The sequence below is a fragment of the Puma concolor genome, chromosome C1, assembly GCF_028749965.1.
Source record: "Puma concolor isolate L17-30 chromosome C1, mPumCon1.1.hap2, whole genome shotgun sequence".
In the NCBI taxonomy this organism is placed as follows: Eukaryota; Metazoa; Chordata; class Mammalia; order Carnivora; family Felidae; genus Puma; species Puma concolor.
This window is the reverse complement of record NC_141674.1, coordinates 211,385,367-211,405,098: the sequence shown is the minus strand read 5'-3', so window position 1 is coordinate 211,405,098 and position 19,732 is coordinate 211,385,367. Positions and strand designations below refer to the sequence as shown.

General features: G+C 41.8%; 1 protein-coding gene across 11 annotated transcripts in view; it reads right to left on the bottom strand.

The window, feature by feature from the left end:
• The window catches only part of RHBDD1 (rhomboid domain containing 1), a 135,761-nt gene that overhangs the window by 108,431 nt on the left and 7,598 nt on the right, over positions 1-19,732 (bottom strand). The window contains exon 4 of one of the 11 annotated variants that reach the window (XM_086719810.1): positions 16,346-16,578. The exons of the other annotated variants lie outside the window; for them this stretch is intronic. The gene's annotated coding sequence lies outside the window, so the exon portion shown is untranslated. The remainder of the gene's footprint in view (positions 1-16,345; positions 16,579-19,732) is intronic. 11 annotated transcript variants of the gene reach the window in all.

The window sequence follows — 19,732 nt, the reverse complement described above, 5'->3', positions numbered from 1 at the left end:
CCTACTCCATATTGTCAGTTATCAACTGCTAGGATGCTTTATCTTCACAAAAACTTCTGCTTTTTTAAAGTTTCTTGCTATGTGCCAAATCCTAGATTCAAATGGTCACTGTCTTTAAGGAGGTCACCTTCTACTAAGAAGTAAGCCAACAATTGCCATACTATATTTTAAGCTCAGTGACAGAGGAAGCCCAAACTCGAGGTGGTAACAGGACTGTGGTCTTACTGGAGTAAAACAGAGGTAGCAACAAGACAGAGCACCAAGTTCAGCACTACGTCTCCACCCCCTGAACCTGGGCTGGCCTTGTGACTTCCTCTGGCTGGTAGATCGCAAACAAAAGGACACTAATTCTGAATGTAGCCCTCGAGATGACTGACAGGCTTCTGCTTTCTCTTGAACCCCCCTGAAGCAACCAAGTGGCCAAGTCTGGGCTAGCCTGCTGGATGAGGGAAGACACAAGCTCCAGGCACCCTTATGGCCCTGACCACTAGCCAGTTAATGCCCCTGAAGCAAAGCTGTCTAGCTGACCAGCAGCTGACCACAGACAAGACATGAATCCAGCACAGCCCGGCCTAATTTGCTGACCCACAGAACAATGAGCTAAATAAATCATACTGTAACTTCACCAAGTGTTAGACTGGTATGTTACACAGCAATTACTCACCAATACTGAAGGGATTTCCTTTGGTGAGGGACTAGCTTAGGCTTACGGGAAGAAGTTAGTAAAGAAAGAGCCACAGACTAAAGACGCAAAAGATAAGAACTTAAGTCCTTGGAGGGAATAGCCTCGTCCATCATAACAGGAAGAAAGAAGAAAAATGTCAGTTGCAGATAAGGGTAAATAGGCAGGTTGGGGCCAGGATGCTGCAAAAGTTCTCATCTAGTGGTTTTTACACTATGGAGGTTCTTGGGCTCCCAACCAAATACATGACTTACTCTGATACCCTAAAGATTCTCATTCAGACAGAACGTTGGAAGGTACATGGGCTTCGGGCTAAAAACGGGTACAATTCTACTTTATAAGCTTTGTGACCTAGAGCAAATTACTTTAAAACTCTCTGAACTTTACTTTCTTCACTTTAAATTAGGAATGATGATACCTCCCTCCCAGGATTACTGTAATACGTCTGGAAAGCAGCAGATGTCGAATACACAGTAGACACATTTTTTTATTACTGTAAGGTAAGCCCACTTATGTGGGCAAGTTTTGCAAATTGTAGCATCTTAATAAGGTGCAAATGTACTCCCTATCCTCCTCCCACATGGATTCTCGGAAATGACCCAGAAAAAATTACGCTTGTGTGCATGCATGTGTGTATGTGTATACCCGCATTATTAGCACAACCCAAGGTTCTTTATTGCTATGGGCTTATTAACATAGTTCAATACCATTCTCATGAACTACAGAACTCAACAAAATTTCAACTGAAGATCAGCTCCTGGGTTATTTTAGAGAAACAGTCTATATTTTTCACATTGACATTCAAGTCGACTTTCAAATCTCCAACTACTGTGACTTTTTTTTGCAACACTCCCTAAATAATTTTAATATCAAACCTCAATACCTATAAAAGGAGCAATGGAAAAATACAGCCTTAAACATTAAGTGATCGGCTTATAAGAAATCACAAAACGAACCCTTCAATCTCAATATAAAGAGTGCCCTATGATGCCAGGTTGTGCACAGGAGGAAATCAAAACTAATTATGTCTTGGGGCGCCTGGGTGGCGCAGTCGGTTAAGCGTCCGACTTCAGCCAGGTCACGATCTCGCGGTCCGTGAGTTCGAGCCCCGCGTCAGGCTCTGGGCTGATGGCTCGGAGCCTGGAGCCTGTTTCCGATTCTGTGTCTCCCTCTCTCTCTGCCCCTCCCCCGTTCATGCTCTGTCTCTCTCTGTCCCAAAAATAAATAAACGTTGAAAAAAAAAAAAATTAAAAAAAAAAAAAAAACAAAACAAAACTAATTATGTCTTTGCTTAAGAAAAATTCCCCCTTGGGGCGCCTGGGTGGCTCAGTTGGTTAGGCATCCAACTTTGACTCAGGTTATGATCTCATGGTTCATGAGTTCGAGCCCTGCATCAGGCTCTCTGCTGTCAGCACCAGGCCCACTGTGGATCCTCTGTCCCCCTTCTCTCTCGGCCCCTCCCCTGCTCTCTTTCTCTCAGTCAAAAAAAAAATTAATAAAAGTATAAAAAATAAAAATAAAATAAAGAATAAATATTAGAAAAATAAAAATAAAGAATAAAAATTTTAAAAAAAAGAAAGAAAATTCCCCCCCTTGACTCCTTGACTGGAATCATTAGTGATGAGGAATATGAACAAAAAGACAATGGAATTTCCCCAATCTCATATCGCACTGTGCACTCAGGCTCATATTACACTTGCTTGACTTCTGCCCAAATCCAAAGGTCCCTTTCCATCCGTGTCCCTTCTCACCACCATCTCCAGCTGGTGACGCCTCCTGCCTCCTGGACACTGTGCTCTCCTGTACCGCAACCCCTCCTTCCAATCCCCCTTCCTCTGCTTTTCCCTTTTCCTCTATCCCTGCTCTCTTTTGCACATGCTCATGGAACTCCATTCCCACGGTTTCTAAAATCCTTTCTGTCATTTTGATTCCCTAAATTTATATTCTGAAGCCTGGATTTTTTAGTACGTTTCAGGATCATAATCTTACAGGAAGAATACAGCCTGTCTGATCTCTTGGTTTCTGAAAACTGAATTACCCCTCCTTCTCACAAAATGTCTACTTAGCCATTTCTTCTGTCCCTCATTGATTTAATAAACATCAAGTGCCAAAAGCATGCCAGTCTCTATGCCAGGCAGTAGAGGTACAGCAAAGGACGCAACACTTATAATCTCAGCCTCTACATAATCCGTTTCTATTTGCTGAAAGAAATAAAAATATTGGCTGTAGAAAATCAAAGGATGACTAAATTGGTGTGGTTCACACCCGCAACAAACGTATACTTAATGCGAAGGCAGATTATAACCACAGCCGATGTGAGATGTGCAGAATATATATTTGAGTCCCACATTTCCAAATAAAGGCCTCTAGAATACCAGTGTGGGTAGAATTAGAAGTCAGGGGTTTTATGTAGCAAAGATAAATGGGCATATTTCATACCAACTCTATGGCCCACTTTCCTTCCGCATAAAGCTATCGAGTCAGCCTTACGAAGTAAGGGATGCAGCCTGTAACATGGTAACAGAAAATCCACATGGTCCATGTGAAGATCAAATCTATAACCTGACCTTGTGGGCCAGGCAGGCACAGTTCTAGGAATACCAAAGGGAAGAGATCACAGTAAGTGAGCACTGACCATAAATGAATGTTGTTTTCTCCTGCTCATCTAATACATAAAAATCTTCAGACTGAGGAACTATAACAGACCACAGAGGCATGCTGGGTTACAGCAACTCGTCTATAAGCTGGAAACCAGTTCAGCGTGTTTGGTTGGGGAAGTGATTTATTTATTCTAACTTGTACCCAGACCATAAAGCAGTTACCACAGCCCAAGGAAGAGCAGGCTAGTCCCTGCACTCCCCCCACCTCAAACCCGTCTTTCCCCACATGGTCAACCTGCCCCCCTGCTGAACACTGGATCATCCCTTCTAATTCTGCTTCCATATTCATCATCTCAGGACACAGAATTTCCTGCTCCCCAGCTGTTCAAGTCAGAGATGTAGGAAACATCCTTGACCCGCCTTCGCCCCCATCAATCCCCGACCCCCACATCCCATCCACCACACGTAGTTGATTCTTCCACAGTGGGTGTCAATCTACTTCTTTCTAGCTCTTGAGCCCTAGTCCGATCTAAGCCACAATCATACCTTGCCTGGATTACAACAAACTCCCTAACTGGGTTCTCTGCTTATCCTCATACCCACCAACTGTTTTCCACCACCACCCACAGTAATCCCTATAAAACCGAAGTTGGATTCCCCCACAATGGCTTCTCATGAAAGTCAGAATAAAGTCCAAACGCCTAACCACAACCACGTGCTGTGACAAATAGGACCCCGCCCACCTCTCTGGTCTCTTCCCCAGTCACTGTGCTCCCATACCAGGAGCTCCACGGTTGCAGCAGAAATGGCCAAGGGCAGAATTACCTTATCTGTTCTGATCACCACCGAATACCCAGAGTCTAGCACAGTGACTGGCATAGAGTTAGTGCTTAATCAGTTATGTGCCCAAGGACTCCATATGCAATAAGTAAGACTGACTGAAAAGGCTATAATCGGTTCATTTCTAAGTATTTTTCCTACAAACTGGAACCACCTTCCCCACAGAACTATGCATATGAATCCATTTACATTTTAGCTCCAGAACAGTGTTTACAGCATTTATCTTAACTTTATAGAAATAAGCCTCTGATCCATTTAAAATGTATTAATAGGTTGTTTTGCCAGGACTATTTGATTAAAAAAACAGCATTTGAATTATGTAGTCATACACACTAGACAGCACTATATCAAAGTTGTGACGGAGAGAAATGGAGGGCTTCTTGGAATACTGAAAGGAAAATTAGCCATATTTACTTTTAATGAGAAATTAAATATTAAACAGGTATGTAATAAGAAAAACTAAGTGGCTAGAACAAACAAAAGAAAGTGAATTCGTAACTTGGGAAACCAATGTGTCTCAAGGGGCAGAGAGAGGGGTTTTATAAAAAGGGGAAAAACTAATTACAGTGATTTTCAATTCTACTTACAAAGCAGAAAGTATTTGATCATTACCATTTACTAAGGTGGTATAGGTCTCAATTTTCAGTTAAAATGTTCTAGAAGAATTCAGAACCCTGAAGCTGCAAGAATAAACAGCAGTTAGAAATTACATTCCCAATTTGGCATCTGGCGGTAACAGTGCTGATCCACTGACAGCTGATGGACATTTGGGTTGTGTCCGCTTCTTGACTCTAAGGATTAATGTTGCTACGAATGTTCATGTGTCTTTTTTTCTTTTTTTTTTTTTTTTTTTTGGTAGGCACACATGTTTTCAGTTCACTTAGATATACACCTAGGGGTGGAATTGCTGGGTCACATGGTAGCTCTATGTGTAACTTTTTGAGGAACTGGTAAAGTGTTTTCCACATTTCTGTACCATTTTACATTCCCTCCAGCAGCGTATGAGGGTTCCAATTTCTCCACGTTCTCAACCATACTTGTTTTTATCCACCTTTCTCACTACAGCCATCTGAGTGAGTGTGAGGTGGCACTTAGACTTCCCTAATGACTAAGGACATTGAGCAAATGCCTAAATTTTCATTGCTTAAAACGTAATATAAACACATGCTGATAGGCACACATAACCATACAGACAAGCTCACGCCCTCTCCCTCCTTCTCTCTCTCTCTCTCTCTCTCCCCTCTCTTTGTTTCTTCCTCTCCGCACCTCTCTCTCCCTCCAAGAAACAGTTTAACAACCTCAGGTCAAAAGAAAGCTTCAGAAAGAAAGATGGAACCACAAAGAAATTGTTTTCGTTACACTGCCAGGATTTAAAAATATATACATATTTTTTTAATGTTTTTATTTTTGAGACAGGGAGAGACAGAGCGCCAGTGGGGGAGGAGCAGGGGGACACAGAATCCAAAGCAGGCTCCAGGCTCTGAGCTGTCCGAACAGAGCCCTACGCAGGGCTCAAACACCTGAACTGTGAGATCATGACCTGAGCCAAAGTCAGATGCCCAACTGACTGAGCCACCCAGGTGCCCCTACAATGCCAAGATTTTAGCACCGCAGTCCCCCTGGATGTATCGTGTTGAGAGTGAATGTGACTGACTGTACTTCACTAGCAGGGGCCTGGCTCAGGCACTCATGTGACAATGAATATTGCAAAACTGTTAATATGTTTTATTGCTTCAAATGAAGCAAAACTGTTATGGAAATAGCAGATTATGTTAAACATAAGCACTTCCTCTGCTTTTTAAATTACGAGAGATGGACAACAAATTAGTGCATCATAAATACCACACTAAGCTGGTCAAAATACACACAAAACACAATGCATTTTTTTCTTATTTGGTTTTAGTACAATCTACTTTCTCTAGGAATGAACTGAACTAAACCATTTCTTCTCACCCCTCGAAGCCTCTCAGGAATCCTATCATTCATGGCTTTTCTAATCCAAACATAAGAAATTATTTTCTCTACTTCTTCCTAGAAGGCCAATCGATGGTAACATTTTAGTCTGGCACAAAATAATAAAATTCTTTGGTCATCCAATAAAACTTCATAATTAGCATAATTTTATTTTCCCTAAAAGGTATTAGCTTCCTTAGGTCCCAAGAGAACCAAATTACAAAATGCACATTTCCAAAACATTTTTGAAAATAAGAGAATGGTATAGTGTAACATGTATTTGCATTTAGTGAAAGACAAGAATTTATTAACTAAATGCTTGCAAAGTAATTTGTTTCCTCTTTCCAAATATATGAATACATTTCAAAAAGCCTATACAGCTTAGAGGCAATATATGGTTTTTAAATGCAATACACAGTTGCATGAATAACATGTAAATTATGCTTTTAAAACTTAATACTTAGGGGCTCTTGGATGGTTTAGTCGGCTGAGCTTCTGACTTCAGCTCAGGTCATGGTCTCACACTTCGTGGGTTCAAGCCCCATATCAGGCTCTGTGCTGACAGCTCAGAGCCTGGAGCCTGCTTCGGATTCTGTGTCTCCCTCTCTCTCTCTCTGCCTCTCCCCTTCTCGTGCTCTGTCTCACTCAAAAATAAATAAACATTAGGAAAAAAATTTAACTTAATATTTAAATATTAAATGTAATAGCAGATGGTATGGCTTTCACACCTTACACCGTATTCAATTTACCAGAATAATCATCTATCTGAGCTGATCAGTAAATGGGGAGTCTTGGGGGTACAGGGTAGAATCTTTCTTATAGTACCATAATTGTTTAATGGTAAGTGGAATATAAATGATAAATTTTTCTGGCCACCTGGATCTGTTAACTGGCTTCCTGAGTCACAATAAATCAGGCCAAAGAATCAGAGTAGGATTCTCTATTTTCTTATTTTTAAAAATTTTTTTTCACGTTTATTTATTTTGAGAGAGAGAGGGGGCACGCACAAACAGGGGAGGGGCAGAAAGAGAGGGAGAGACAGAGAACCCCAAGTAGGCTCCGCATTGTCAGCAGAGAGCCTAATGTGGGGCTTGATCTCACAAACGGTGAGCTGAAGTCAAGAGTTGGATGCTTAGCCGACTGAGCCACCCAGGCGCCCCTCTTGTTTCATATTAAAGCCAGAGCAATCCAAAGAGATGAAAACAGTCAAGTGAATGAAAACTGACTTCATGAATAAAAAATGAACACTGAAATCAAATTATATTAAGAAGGTAATGGGGATCTAGTCATGAACATGTGACGCTCTCAGTAATTAAGTGTCATTCATGGAAACACCTACAACTTGGTCTCTGTTCCAGAAAAAACTGGGACTTGAAAGCACAATTCCTCTTTTGAGGGCTTCTGAGACCTCCATTGATTCCATGGTTCTCCAACCTCATATGCTTCATCTTTACAACCACCTGAGAAACTGTCTTACCTAGTTCTATACAACCATTACACTATCTCCCAAATGCCAACTGGCTAAATTGTTTTCATTTTAAGCTACCAGACATTGGGTTTTTATGACACAAGATCTCCTCCTCCCTCTTTTTCCCCATCTACCGTCTCTCCAAATGAAAACAAATATAAGATTGCTCACATCTTAATGAGATAATTCCCAACTGTTGTTTATACTAGCCTGCCTTAAGTATCAGTATCATTCAAGTGGAAGGCAGAATCCCTGATCCCTGAGGGGGATGGGATTGAAGACCACTAGAATAACACAAGAAGCAATAGAAAATTCCAGACAAGTGAGGAACCATTAATAAAGGCATATACTATGTGGTAACAGACCTGACCAAAAGTCAAGCCCTTCTCACTGGGCACTCTTCCCCTGATTCACTTATATAATGACTGACTAGATTTACTGAAAATCCAGTCTTATCATGTTATTCCCTGCCCCCAATCCATCATGTTCTCTACTACATCATCCTAAGACTGAAGAGTATCATAGTTAATAAAATGGACGCTGAAGCCTAATGGTCTGGGTTCAAATCCTGACTCAACTGATTGGAATTTTATGATCTTGTTCAAATTCTCAGTCTGTGCCTAAGTTCCCTCATTTATAAAATGCATACAAAATACTACTAAGACTTGCCTCATAGACTTGCTAATGTCCATAAACCATGCAGGACAAAGCCTGAAACATAATAAGCACACATAATCAACATACCAGTGTTAGCAGGTATTACATTTTTACCATCATCATCTGACCAACTTCAAGCATTTCAACCTAGGATTCAAAGTCTTATAATATTTACATACTTCCCCAATAAGAACTAGTATCTCACACATTTACAGTTTTCAAAGTAGTTATGTGTAATTTGCTTCATGTAATTCTCACAATAGTCTGAAGACAAACTTAGTTCCATGTTTATTGACTAACTGGTCTACCCAAGCACTTGCCAGGAAAATCACCTGACCATCTTGCTGCCTATTCTGCAGCATACTCTACAGAGCTGCCCACGTGAGGAGTAGCTCCATGGAGATTCTGCCCTTTCAGGGATGTTCACCCTGCAGCCCTGGGTTTCTCTGTCCAAGGTGCTTAGTAAGTGACCCTCTCCACACATGGAGAGTCACGCGGGGTGCTCTCACCACCAGAGGTCACAAAGTGCATTTCACACACATCCCCTAGCTTAGTTTTTAAATCTGATCATTCCAAACACAACTGTCCCAGTTTACTAGAAATCCTTTCAGCAGTTCCGGTGTGAAACCATGAAAACAGAGAAAGAAATTCCGTTTTTCCTGTACAGATAAACCAAGATGGCAATGCTCATAAACTGGATTCTTAGGACTCAAATCCAGCTCCTCCCACCAGATGGTACCGCTTATCTGGCAAGCCCCTTAATCTGTGTCTGTCACCACTGCAAACCTTGGTGCCCCAGCCTGTTCCTATGACAAGCCCTCCCAAAGTCTGCGCATCCACCGCATATAACAAATGCCTCGAATGTCTGTAAGTGGTTAAATAAAAAGCTTTGGAAATTCCAGGCTGTGATCTAGATGCAGTGCAGGAAGTCGTTCAAAGTTCTGCTTCACACCCAATATCTTTTAACATAACTCACTAGACTAGGAACCCTTCCAATGCCAGCTACTTTTCTTCCATGTAAATGCTCCTTGGAGGGTAAACTCAAGTTTGAGAGACGTTTTTTTTTTAAGTACTAAAAGGGAAGAAGACAATTTTGCATTTTTAGTTCAATCCCTACTTATATGGTGTACATTTTTATTAGATCTAACTCAAGCAATAATGAGAAAAAAAAAGTGATTATAAGTGTGAAGATTTCATTACTTAACCATTTAGCAAAGGGCTTCTTTTTACAAAAAGATCTCACGAAGAGAGAAAAGGAAGAGCCGTACATTTGAAGTTAGATAGTGCTTTCAACAATAATGAGGGTTACTGAAATAGAATGTCTATTTACAAAAATTATTACTAGGAGAGAATTACATTTTTAACAGCTCAAAAGAAGTAAACAGGTATCTTAAAGTAAAATTCCTAGAAAGCAAACCAATGTGAAGAAATTCTGAGACATAAACAACTCTGGTTGCTGAGGGTAGAAGGGTTATGTTCGCAAGATTGGGTAAAAAAATGGGTAAGACTTATACAGTTCAGAAATATGCAGATGGTGCCCACTGGGGGAGAGGGCTGTTAATCTTCATGATCATCCCCCCAAATAATCCAAATTAACATACAATCTAATTAAAAGAGCATGCTTGCCATGCAAACACAGCTTTAAGGCATCCCCTGGCTACTGGCTCCCAACCCTGCGCCCCCTCCACTTCCAACCAGATCTCTCCTTCTGAGACCCTTAGATATACAAATTCTAGAGCCATCAGAGTTTCTGGAGCTGCTGCACGCAGACATTTTAATAAAATTTATTTTGCACACACAAAATAACTGAGGCAGAACTAAGGTAGTAGCCATGAAAAGAGAAGTTGAAATTAAATATCAGAAAGTAATTTCAAATGATGCAATTATCTACCCCGAGCCACAGAAATACATGCCCCACGGCAATAAACAGAATCACCAAAAGAAACTGTCAAGTCAGGACCTGATAATCTGTTCTATCCTATGGAGTCTTAACAATATTCAGGGGGTGATAAGGTTCACAAAGGTTTGGTCGATTTCACCGAAGAGGTACACAAGGTTAGACAGAAGACTTCAGCTTCCATCCTGGCCCAGTCATTAAGGAGGAGGATAGAAAGGCCTAAGAAGTAAAAGATAAAACAAGAAAACAAAAAGCCACCAACACCACCACAACAAAAACCAAGTTTTTCTACTTCCCTGAGGACTGGCTGAGGACGGAAACAGCTTCACCGGGGGCTGAAGGTGTCGGGTGATTCTGGATCATCGTGCTGGGTGACCGGGTCTCTGTCCTGCCCTCATTGTCTACCACAGTCTGCCACTCCTCCACTGTCCCATCCGACTCAGTGATCTTGGGCACAGATGTGCTGTTGAAGCAGTAGTTGGGCGGGGGCTCCAGAACTGGGCCACGCCCTTCTAGGAAGCTGGGGCTCAAGATCATCGTCTTCTCTGGCTCTATAATGGGGCCCCATGTTAGCAAACCTCTGGAAAAGTCTCCGGCTTGGGGGGACAATGAGCTGGTTTCACATACAGGCAAGAGACTCAGGAAAGGAATTACAGATTTAGGAAACGCTCTCAATTAGTTTCAACAACAATGATGACAGAACAGCTAGGTGTGTCAGTTTATTTACGCGGAGTGGAGGAAATTAAGATTCATAATACACTCCCAGGGACGAAGGACTTTGTCAAAGTGAAAGCAAAAGACAAGGCCTTGCTAGTGACGAGCAATATGCTGGGGATTCCCCTGGCAATTTGAAAACCTTAGGTAAAAAGCATGAAGAGGATGAAAATGAACCAGAGAAACCCTTCCCGGCGAGGTAGCACGACCTCTCCTGCTTCTGCCCACGGTCCTGGTTCTACTCACCCCACGTCTGCTCCTAGCTTTGGGGTCCTGAATGTCCAAGAACATCCATCTCATTAGGCTGAGTTGGATCATCAAGTTGCTTTGGGGCACACAAAGCTCCGAAAGTCTGGGTCCAGTCTTAAGACCGAACGGTTCTCTCCAAACACATGCACCAAACATGGAGACTGAGGCAGATGGAGAAAGAGACACAGAAAGGCACACGATCAGAGAGAAATCGATCAATCCCGCCTGGGAGAAGAAAGTTTAACTGCATCCTAGCCTGGAAGAGGCTAATTGTTTTAAATGTTTATTTATTTTTGAGAGAGCGCGAGCAAGGGCACGCACATGTGCACATGAACACGGATGGGGGATGCGCAGAGAGCAAGGGGGACAGAGGATCCAAAGCAGGCCCCGGGCTGACAGCAAAGAGGCTGATGCGGGGCTCCAACTCATGAACCATGAGACCGTGACCTGAGCTGAAGTCGGACGCTCAACTGACGGAGCCACCCAGGCACCCTGGAAGGGGCTACATTTTAACCAGGTCACCCATGTGATCAGTCAACAAACAACACACTGACCATCTACCACAGGCGAGGCAGAGTTATTAGGCTCAGAGAAAGAAAAGGACAAAGTGCACACAACTGTTTGCTTCAAACAAGTCAGGAAGCTGCTCTGATTATTCCCTGCACAAAATGAGAGAGGTAACAGTGCTTCACTCCACAGGGTGATTAAGGATACAGATTTACAGAAACATAAAACAGTTCTACAGAATGACTCTTCACCAGAAGAGTCTGACTATATGACTCTACAGTAAGCAGGTGTCCTCCTTATTTATTTATTTTTTTATTTTAGAGAAAGACAAAGAAGAGTGCCAGCAGGGGAGAGAGGCAGAGGGAGAGAGAGAAAGAATCTTAAGCAGTCTCCACACTCGACACAGAGCCCGACGCGGGGCTCAATCCCACAACTCTGGCTGGGATCGTGACCTGAAATCAAGAGTCGGACCTCAACCAACTGAACCACCCAGGTGCCCCAGCAGGAGTCCTTCTGTGCACACAAATATTTTTACTCATTTACTGTTGCCCATTTGCTGGGTGGCTTTCAAACATTTTCACTGGAATCAAGGGAGGGCCATTTGGAAAATCATAAACAGACACAGAGCGTCTTAAGTCACCTTGCCTTGAATTTCTCAGGGATAAGATCATTGGGAAAGGGGGGTGGTGTAAAGGTCCTCTCTGCGATAAACTGCCCACAATCAAACACGTCCATGTGCAAGCCCCAGATGGTGGTCCCTCAGAAGGGCAACCAGGCCTCGTTTCTCTCTGTACCTCCCCAACTCTAGGGAAAACATCATCGTGCAAAAATCCAGATGAGGGGCATTCTGAGCTCATAAATCCAACCCAAGCAACGTCTAAAAGAAAGAAACCCTTTGTGCAGCTTTGTAATGGCAGAACAAGAGACCCCTGCCAAGACGCTCCCTTGAAGCCCTTGGGATTGTGAAACTTAAAACTCTGAGTACTTAAAACTCTGAGTAACTTCTGTTACTCTCCTATGCCTAGCTGTCTGATCAGGTCATGCCTGCCTCTAGGTCTTTGCTCAGCACAAGCAGAGGTTACGACGGCTGCCTTGGATCAGATCACCCATCTGGTCTGTTTATTACCTGTGTTATTCCCTTGAGCAAAGTACCACACCAATCCATGCCTCAGTTTTCCCATCTATAAAATGGGTTGGTATGAGGATTTAATTAGAATTCTCTTGATGACTGTAACAACTTGTTCTGGTATTATTATACATTGTTTGGGCTTCCCCCAGAAGCAGACACTGAGACAAAGGTCTCTGTGCAAGTAATTTATTTGGGAAGCCACACGTTTGGGATTTATGATAATTCATTTGGGAGGCAACTGACCAGGAGGCCAGTAGGGAAGCAAACCAGGGAAGGCAAAGCAGCCAAAGCTGTGTGCATTATCAAGCCAGCCATCACGATGGGTGCCTGGGGCTTAATCTCACTGGGAAGTCTGGGAGCTGGCGTAGATACGCCCCAGTGCTACCGCCCAAAGGGCTGAGAGTCTGCCTTACCTCACTGTCACTTGTGGCTCGTGATACCTGGCAAAGCAAGTGTCAGGGGCCAGAGAAAACACTCAGAGGCTAGTGTTTGAGTCCTAGCAGGTCCTGACAGCTAGAAGTCTGTCAGAATGGATGAAGGGGATGTAGGAAGGGCCCTCCTAGCATCACTCCCTGCTCCGCGACACATTTCCTTCTACTCCTCTCAACCCATTCAATTCCTCCTCAACTGCCAGCCCAGCTCTCCACCAGGCTCCTCATCGGCAGGCTCCCTGACCACAACACTGATGTCCCACAATGCTCTCTGAATGGATGGCCCACAACTGTCAATAGGATTTCCCCAGACCCAGTTATCATATCCTCCAAGCTGCGTGTTTTCAGGGTGTCTTGGGGTTTGAGAGCACACACTCCAGTCTAAATTGGTCCCACTGACTGGCTTCAGTCGTGTGCTGTGTGACTTTATGCAAGGCAGCTAAACCAAGCCTTAGCTTCCCACTACGTAAAATGGAGTGGTAGTAATAATGGCTAAACGTAAAGATTAAATGACTTAAAACATCAAAGTGCTTAAACTAACGCCAAGCACACAGTCAACACTCCTTAAATCTTAGCTATTGTTTTAATGACTTCAATAGAAATACTCATTTTCTATTGATTGCTGGTTTTTCTAAAATAGAGGTCAAAAAGAAAAGTCAAATCACTGGCCAAAATTACACACACATATTACCAGTTCGTCTTTGGAAGTACGGCTCTCCAACCTTACGAGTGTGCTATTATCTGATAAAACTAATTCACAGATCAGGACCCACAACTGGAGGCCACGCTCGTGGCCTGACCCAGATCACAAACCTAGACCTCAGCCAGCCTGCACTTACAAGAAACGCCTTACTGTCAAGGAAACCTGACCACCACTAACGATCCTCCATTTTAGCTGCAGCTAGCTTATCTTACCCTAGAAAGCAGAACACACCAGCCTCATCAGGATATCCCCGCCCCCTAGCCAATCATGCCCCGCTTCCACATTGCCTCTTGTAATGTCCTATCACATTCCGGCTTGCCCAAAATCCTCAAAGAAGAGTGTTCACTGCTTGTTAGGCACTGTACCTCCCAATCCACGGGTTGTTTTCCTTTAGATAAAGACACCAAACTCATTCCTAAATTCTTAGTTTTATTTCACGTATCCCATTCGATCCTCCAAACTTTATGAACAGGCACTGTTATTATTATTTCCCCATTTTATAGACAAGCAGAAATTTTAACCACGAGATAATCCGGCTCTAGTCTCTGTTATTAAAATGAAATGATGAGTCAGGTTTGTCTGCAGAAAAGCTGAGAGTTCTTAACTCTCAAGATAGTCTACACTTAGACTCCAGCAAATCATGGAAGTTACTATTTAAATAGTTCTAATAGTTACTACCTTCAGTGACCTCAGTTCCAAGCAAGCTAATTGCAGGGAAGCAGAATATGCCACCAATATATGCCACTTGGCATGAAGATTTTTTCTGAGCTGAAGGCAATTGAGAAGAAGCAAATACAAGTCCTTTGCCCTCTTCTATTTACCTAAGAGGTGGACATGAATTTGCAGGCATTCCCCTCCGTATCTTCAAGGAAACACAAAAGTTAATCTGGGACAACCTTTGATTGGACACCCATGAAATATACATAACAAACTTTGCTAATTAGCCCATATCTTCCATTAATTGCCCACATATTTGCCTCCTACAGAAACTTAAAGTCCTTTTCCTTTGTCTTGTCACTTCTCCACGAACGTGTTGTTCTTTTGTTAAAATGCTATATAAGCCCAAGTTCTAACCATCCCCCTGAGTTACTCATCTCTGTGTACTCCCAAATATATACACAACACACATGCTAATAAACTTGTTTTGTTTTTCTCTTGCTGATCTGTCTTCTGTCAGTCTGGTTTACAGGGTTCCAACTGGAGAACCCAGGAGCATAGAAGGGAACAAAATTTTTTCCTCTCCTACAGGAATGAACTTGACTATGACTTTCAATATAAGCCTCTAAGATTTGGGGGTGACAGTCTGCCTTACATCTTCAGTTCTCTGACAGATCTATAAAATCTTGATTTTCAATTTGTTCAGCTTTTGTCCTGTTGTGAGGACAGGGATGACAATTTCCAAACTCTTTACATGTCAGAGCTGAAATAAGAAGTCACCTTTCAATAAAAGATATGATACTTGACCACCAAAAAAATTAGGAAGGACATAATCTCAGCATAAAGAATAGTCTTTCCCAAGAAAGGGCAGTTGATGACTTCCATTAAACATACCAAAATGTACATGAATTTTGAAATTATTTCAAATATAGAAAATCTCACTACAGAAAACTTTTACTCTATCAAACTTAAGTGTTTTTGTTTTTTTAATTTTTTAAACATTTATTTATTTTTGAAAGAGAGAAAGACAGAGCATGAATGGGGGAAGAGCAGAGAGAGAGGGAGACACAGAATCTGAAGCAGGTCCCAGGCTCTGAGCTGTCAGCACAGAGCCCAATGTGGGGCTTGAACTCATGGACTGCAAGATCATGTGACCTGAGCTTAAGTCACACAACTGACTAAGCCACCCAGGCACCCCAAATCTAATTGTTTTCTTGATACAAGACAATTTGTTGATCTATATTTAAGAAACTAATACAAAGTAACATTCAAATACCCCACTTCTTTTGGTAACTATCACAGTCATAGCCAACAAAAACAAAAAATCAATTTTAAAAATCCAGTTAAAGACAAAAAAGTAACAATAACCTAAATGTTGTTTTTTTTCTCACTGTGGAATATATACATGCTATACAAAGAGAGAACCAGAGGATCAAAAGTCTTCCACGCCTTCTCTGACTTTCTCCCACCAGTGCCAGGCACTTTGCTAGCTAGGACTCTGGAAAGTGTGGGTCTGCGGGGGGGGGACGACAGGTGTGAAGTGCACCCTGGTTAGCATTCTGCCATCTCCCCCAGTCCTGTCCTACAAAGTAAGGTTTAATCTGACAAGCCACAGAGAGGCAAAAATATCTTTTCTACCTTTTAAGAATTGCTCGAATAAAGGAGCACTATCTCAACTCTTAGCCCTGTGTTTTACCAAATCTCCAAAATCATGGTCACATCATTCACTTTGCCTTTGAAGAATGACTTCTGCATAAATGCACCTTCATATTATTAGAAGACTTGACATCGGTCTCACCCAAGGGACTGTCACATAGGAATCATCTTCACATTATTGTAAAACATCATTCAAACTTACTGTTCCTTGTGCAAAATCCCATCAGAGCTAGAAGAGGCTTAATTTCTCCTAATAAATGGATATGCTTTTTCCTGCTGAGAACCACTTGGCCATTTAGTTGTTTCCTCCGCCTTCACTCGTGTCTTGTGTCATTTCTGAACCCAGCCCGTTTTAAAAACAGGAAAATAATGTACAAGTATGTGCCAATATAGAAATGTTACATCAGTCCAAATCAGAGAATACCTCCCTTGCACCTGGGTTTGAAAAACAGAAAGTGGAAAAAAGGAAAGATATTTTTCTTTTTTTTTTTTTTTTTTTTTTTTTTAATTTTTTTTTTTTTTTCAATGTTTATTTATTTTTGGGACAGAGAGAGACAGAGCATGAACGGGGGAGGGGCAGAGAGAGAGGGAGACACAGAATCGGAAACAGGCTCCAGGCTCTGAGCCATCAGCCCAGAGCCCGACGCGGGGCTCGAACTCACGGACCGCGAGATCGTGACCTGGCTGAAGTCAGACGCTTAACCGACTGCGCCACCCAGGCGCCCCGGAAAGATATTTTTAAGACAGGAAACAGCATGCATGTGCTGTTAGCGTAAACGCTCGAACTACATTAGAGAAGTAGAAGTTAATTAGCCTGGTCAGCTCTGCTATAGTGCTTGCTTTGTAACAAGCAAATGTGTTCAAATGCAATTAATATTCAGGGAACAACAGAACATAATGCAAATTTCGCATTTGATGACGTGCAATTTCATCCGCAAGAAGCATTAGGTGAAAGCAGAAAACTACACCCAGCTGAAGAAAGCTACACAGAAATTCACCAAATGCACCCAATTACATACCTCAAACATCTACCACCTACCTGAGATCAGAGAGTATATTACGAGTTACACCATCACACCTGCAGTTACAACTTACCTTCCACTTCTGATAATCCTTCTACTACCACCTGACAATAATTCACTAGCTCCAATCCTCTGACAACCACTTTCACAAGCAAAGTTCAGGATTTTTTGAAGGCAAAGTACCATATTTATTGTAGTAGTTATGTATTTCTTAACCATTTAACACGTGTGACCATGCTACCGTTTTATTAGGTTCCTTTTTTTTTTTTTTTTTTAACGTACAACTGACAAAGTTTTGTGAGTGTTTTGCTCCAGCCACCATTTGCACCATAAGCCCTGTGGTTTTTATTACATGATTTTGCACAGCATGAGGATTTGAGGAATGCCTGTGTCCCATTCTGGCATAGCTGACTATACCACCAGCATAAAGTGTGTGGGAGGGAGGTCAGCTAACCTAAGAAGTGCTGCTTGTCAGCCATTATTATTCACTTCCACTCCATGTTTTATTCTCACAATCCCATCCTTAAACCAACTCACCAAAGTTAGAGGCTCCCATCACTCAAAGATTTAAAATGCATGCCCTGACCTTCCTTGGACAAAGCAGAGTAAGAGGGGACAAATTCTCTCTCAACCTGTCAAATATGCCCTTACTTTTCCTCTTAATGTCTTCTCTACAAAAAGTTGTTCTGCCTTCCCTCACATGGAATTTAAAATCAAGATTCCTTTAATCTTGGCATTTGTTTACTTGATCATATGTTCTTAATGTGCCAATGATTATCTCTGATTATAATTACTCAAGGACCACATTTGTGTTTGGCAAGATGCTTTTAGTAAGAGATCAGGATAATATCTAGTTCGACTGTAGCAATTTCTGCAAAGAAGGGAAGAGTAAAAATAAGAACCCAGGATCAGATGCTCTGACAATACATGCAGCTCAGTGAAAAAAAACTGCATTTACATGCATCGTGCATGTTGCACTTCTAGACAGCACACAAGGTCAAACCACTAACTGTCAGTTACAATAAGCTTCCAAACTTCTGGTCAATTACCTGGTTAATAACAAAAGACAAGGCTATGACATCATTATAGTTATAATTAATTTACACAGATCAGCTTCCAGTTAATCAAATACATCTTTAAAAGCATTTAATTATTTTTCACCTAGAAAGCAACACTCAGCTTTGTTAAATAAAAAGCAATCTTGCTGAATTCAACATGAAAGGTTGTCAGGCTACTCTCAGACATAAAGGACAAAAGGCTTCACAGGGCATACAGCTGCAACGTGGGAGCTGCTGCCGCATTCACAGCAAACAGAAGCACAAGGTGATGGCTGATATAACACATCTGAACAGTTTCTGAACATAACGAAGTTGTCAGGAAACAGGGTAAACAGGCTTTGGGAAAAGAAACGTCCCAATGCTTTTTGTCAAAAAGATATACGGGGCCAGCAATATAGACGTATGTAGTATAGGACAGTCCTTAAGGGCGTGGTCTTTGGTGAGAGCTCTACAATATGCCTTAGAAAATGTATTTGATCACCAGTTTCTCACCTGTAAAAGGACATAATGCAGGCTCACTGGGTTTCATGAGGATTAAATGAGATTACGTAGATCAAATCATAAATTGGGAAGTGATAGTGTTTTTAATCCATACAAACAAATAAAGACCTAAGATTAAAAATTTTAAATACCTTTCAAGTATTTTTATAACTGAGTAACCAATTAGCATTTTTCTTGGCTTTCTATGATCCACTGTTTAAACTACATCATATGATTGAAGTCCACGTACATTTTGAAAACAGTATGATGGGGTACGTGGTAGGCACATCAAAGTAGGAACTATTTTTTAATTAAAATAAATTTTATAACAAAGTCTCAAACCAGAGTTCCCGTCAACATGATCTGATAATTTGAGAATTTAATGAGTCTTTCCAAAAAAAATTTCAATATGTCAGATGGCAAAATTTTTATTTTCTTTGCTCCTTTTTAGAGTGTTATAGTCTTAACAGAAAGGATTATATTATCTTTATACATGAAAAAAATGAAACCACTGGATTTTGTATATAATCTTGACTTTTGCTCCACGGTGAGGGGAAATTAGTGCCAACTCCAATTGTGATCCTTCACCACTTATGATTTCCAGTATCAATCATAAGTCGGTCCCTTCTCTCACAGACTACACGTCTTAGTGTAATGAGGGCTCATTAAAGTTCTCCGACTGACAGCCCTTCAGACGTAGGTCCTTAACCCGGAGACACATGCAGAGCTGCAATACTCCCCATCACTCCCTTCTAGAGGATTCAAGTAAATTCCATGCTCACCTTTGCTCTGTGCCAGATTTCTTTGTTTATCTGCCTAAAGTCCATGAAAAAGTGCTCGCCATCCCCCCATTTAATCTCTGTGTAAGAACTGGTAATGAATTATTCATGTGACTGAAATCCTCCCAGCACAGGAACAAGTCAAGGGGGAGAGGAGCACGCCTGACTTCAGAGATGCTGTTTATGTGCCCACAAAGCACATGGGACGGCCACTAAGCAGCAGGTGGTGGGGTCGGCTTGGAGCTTTGGC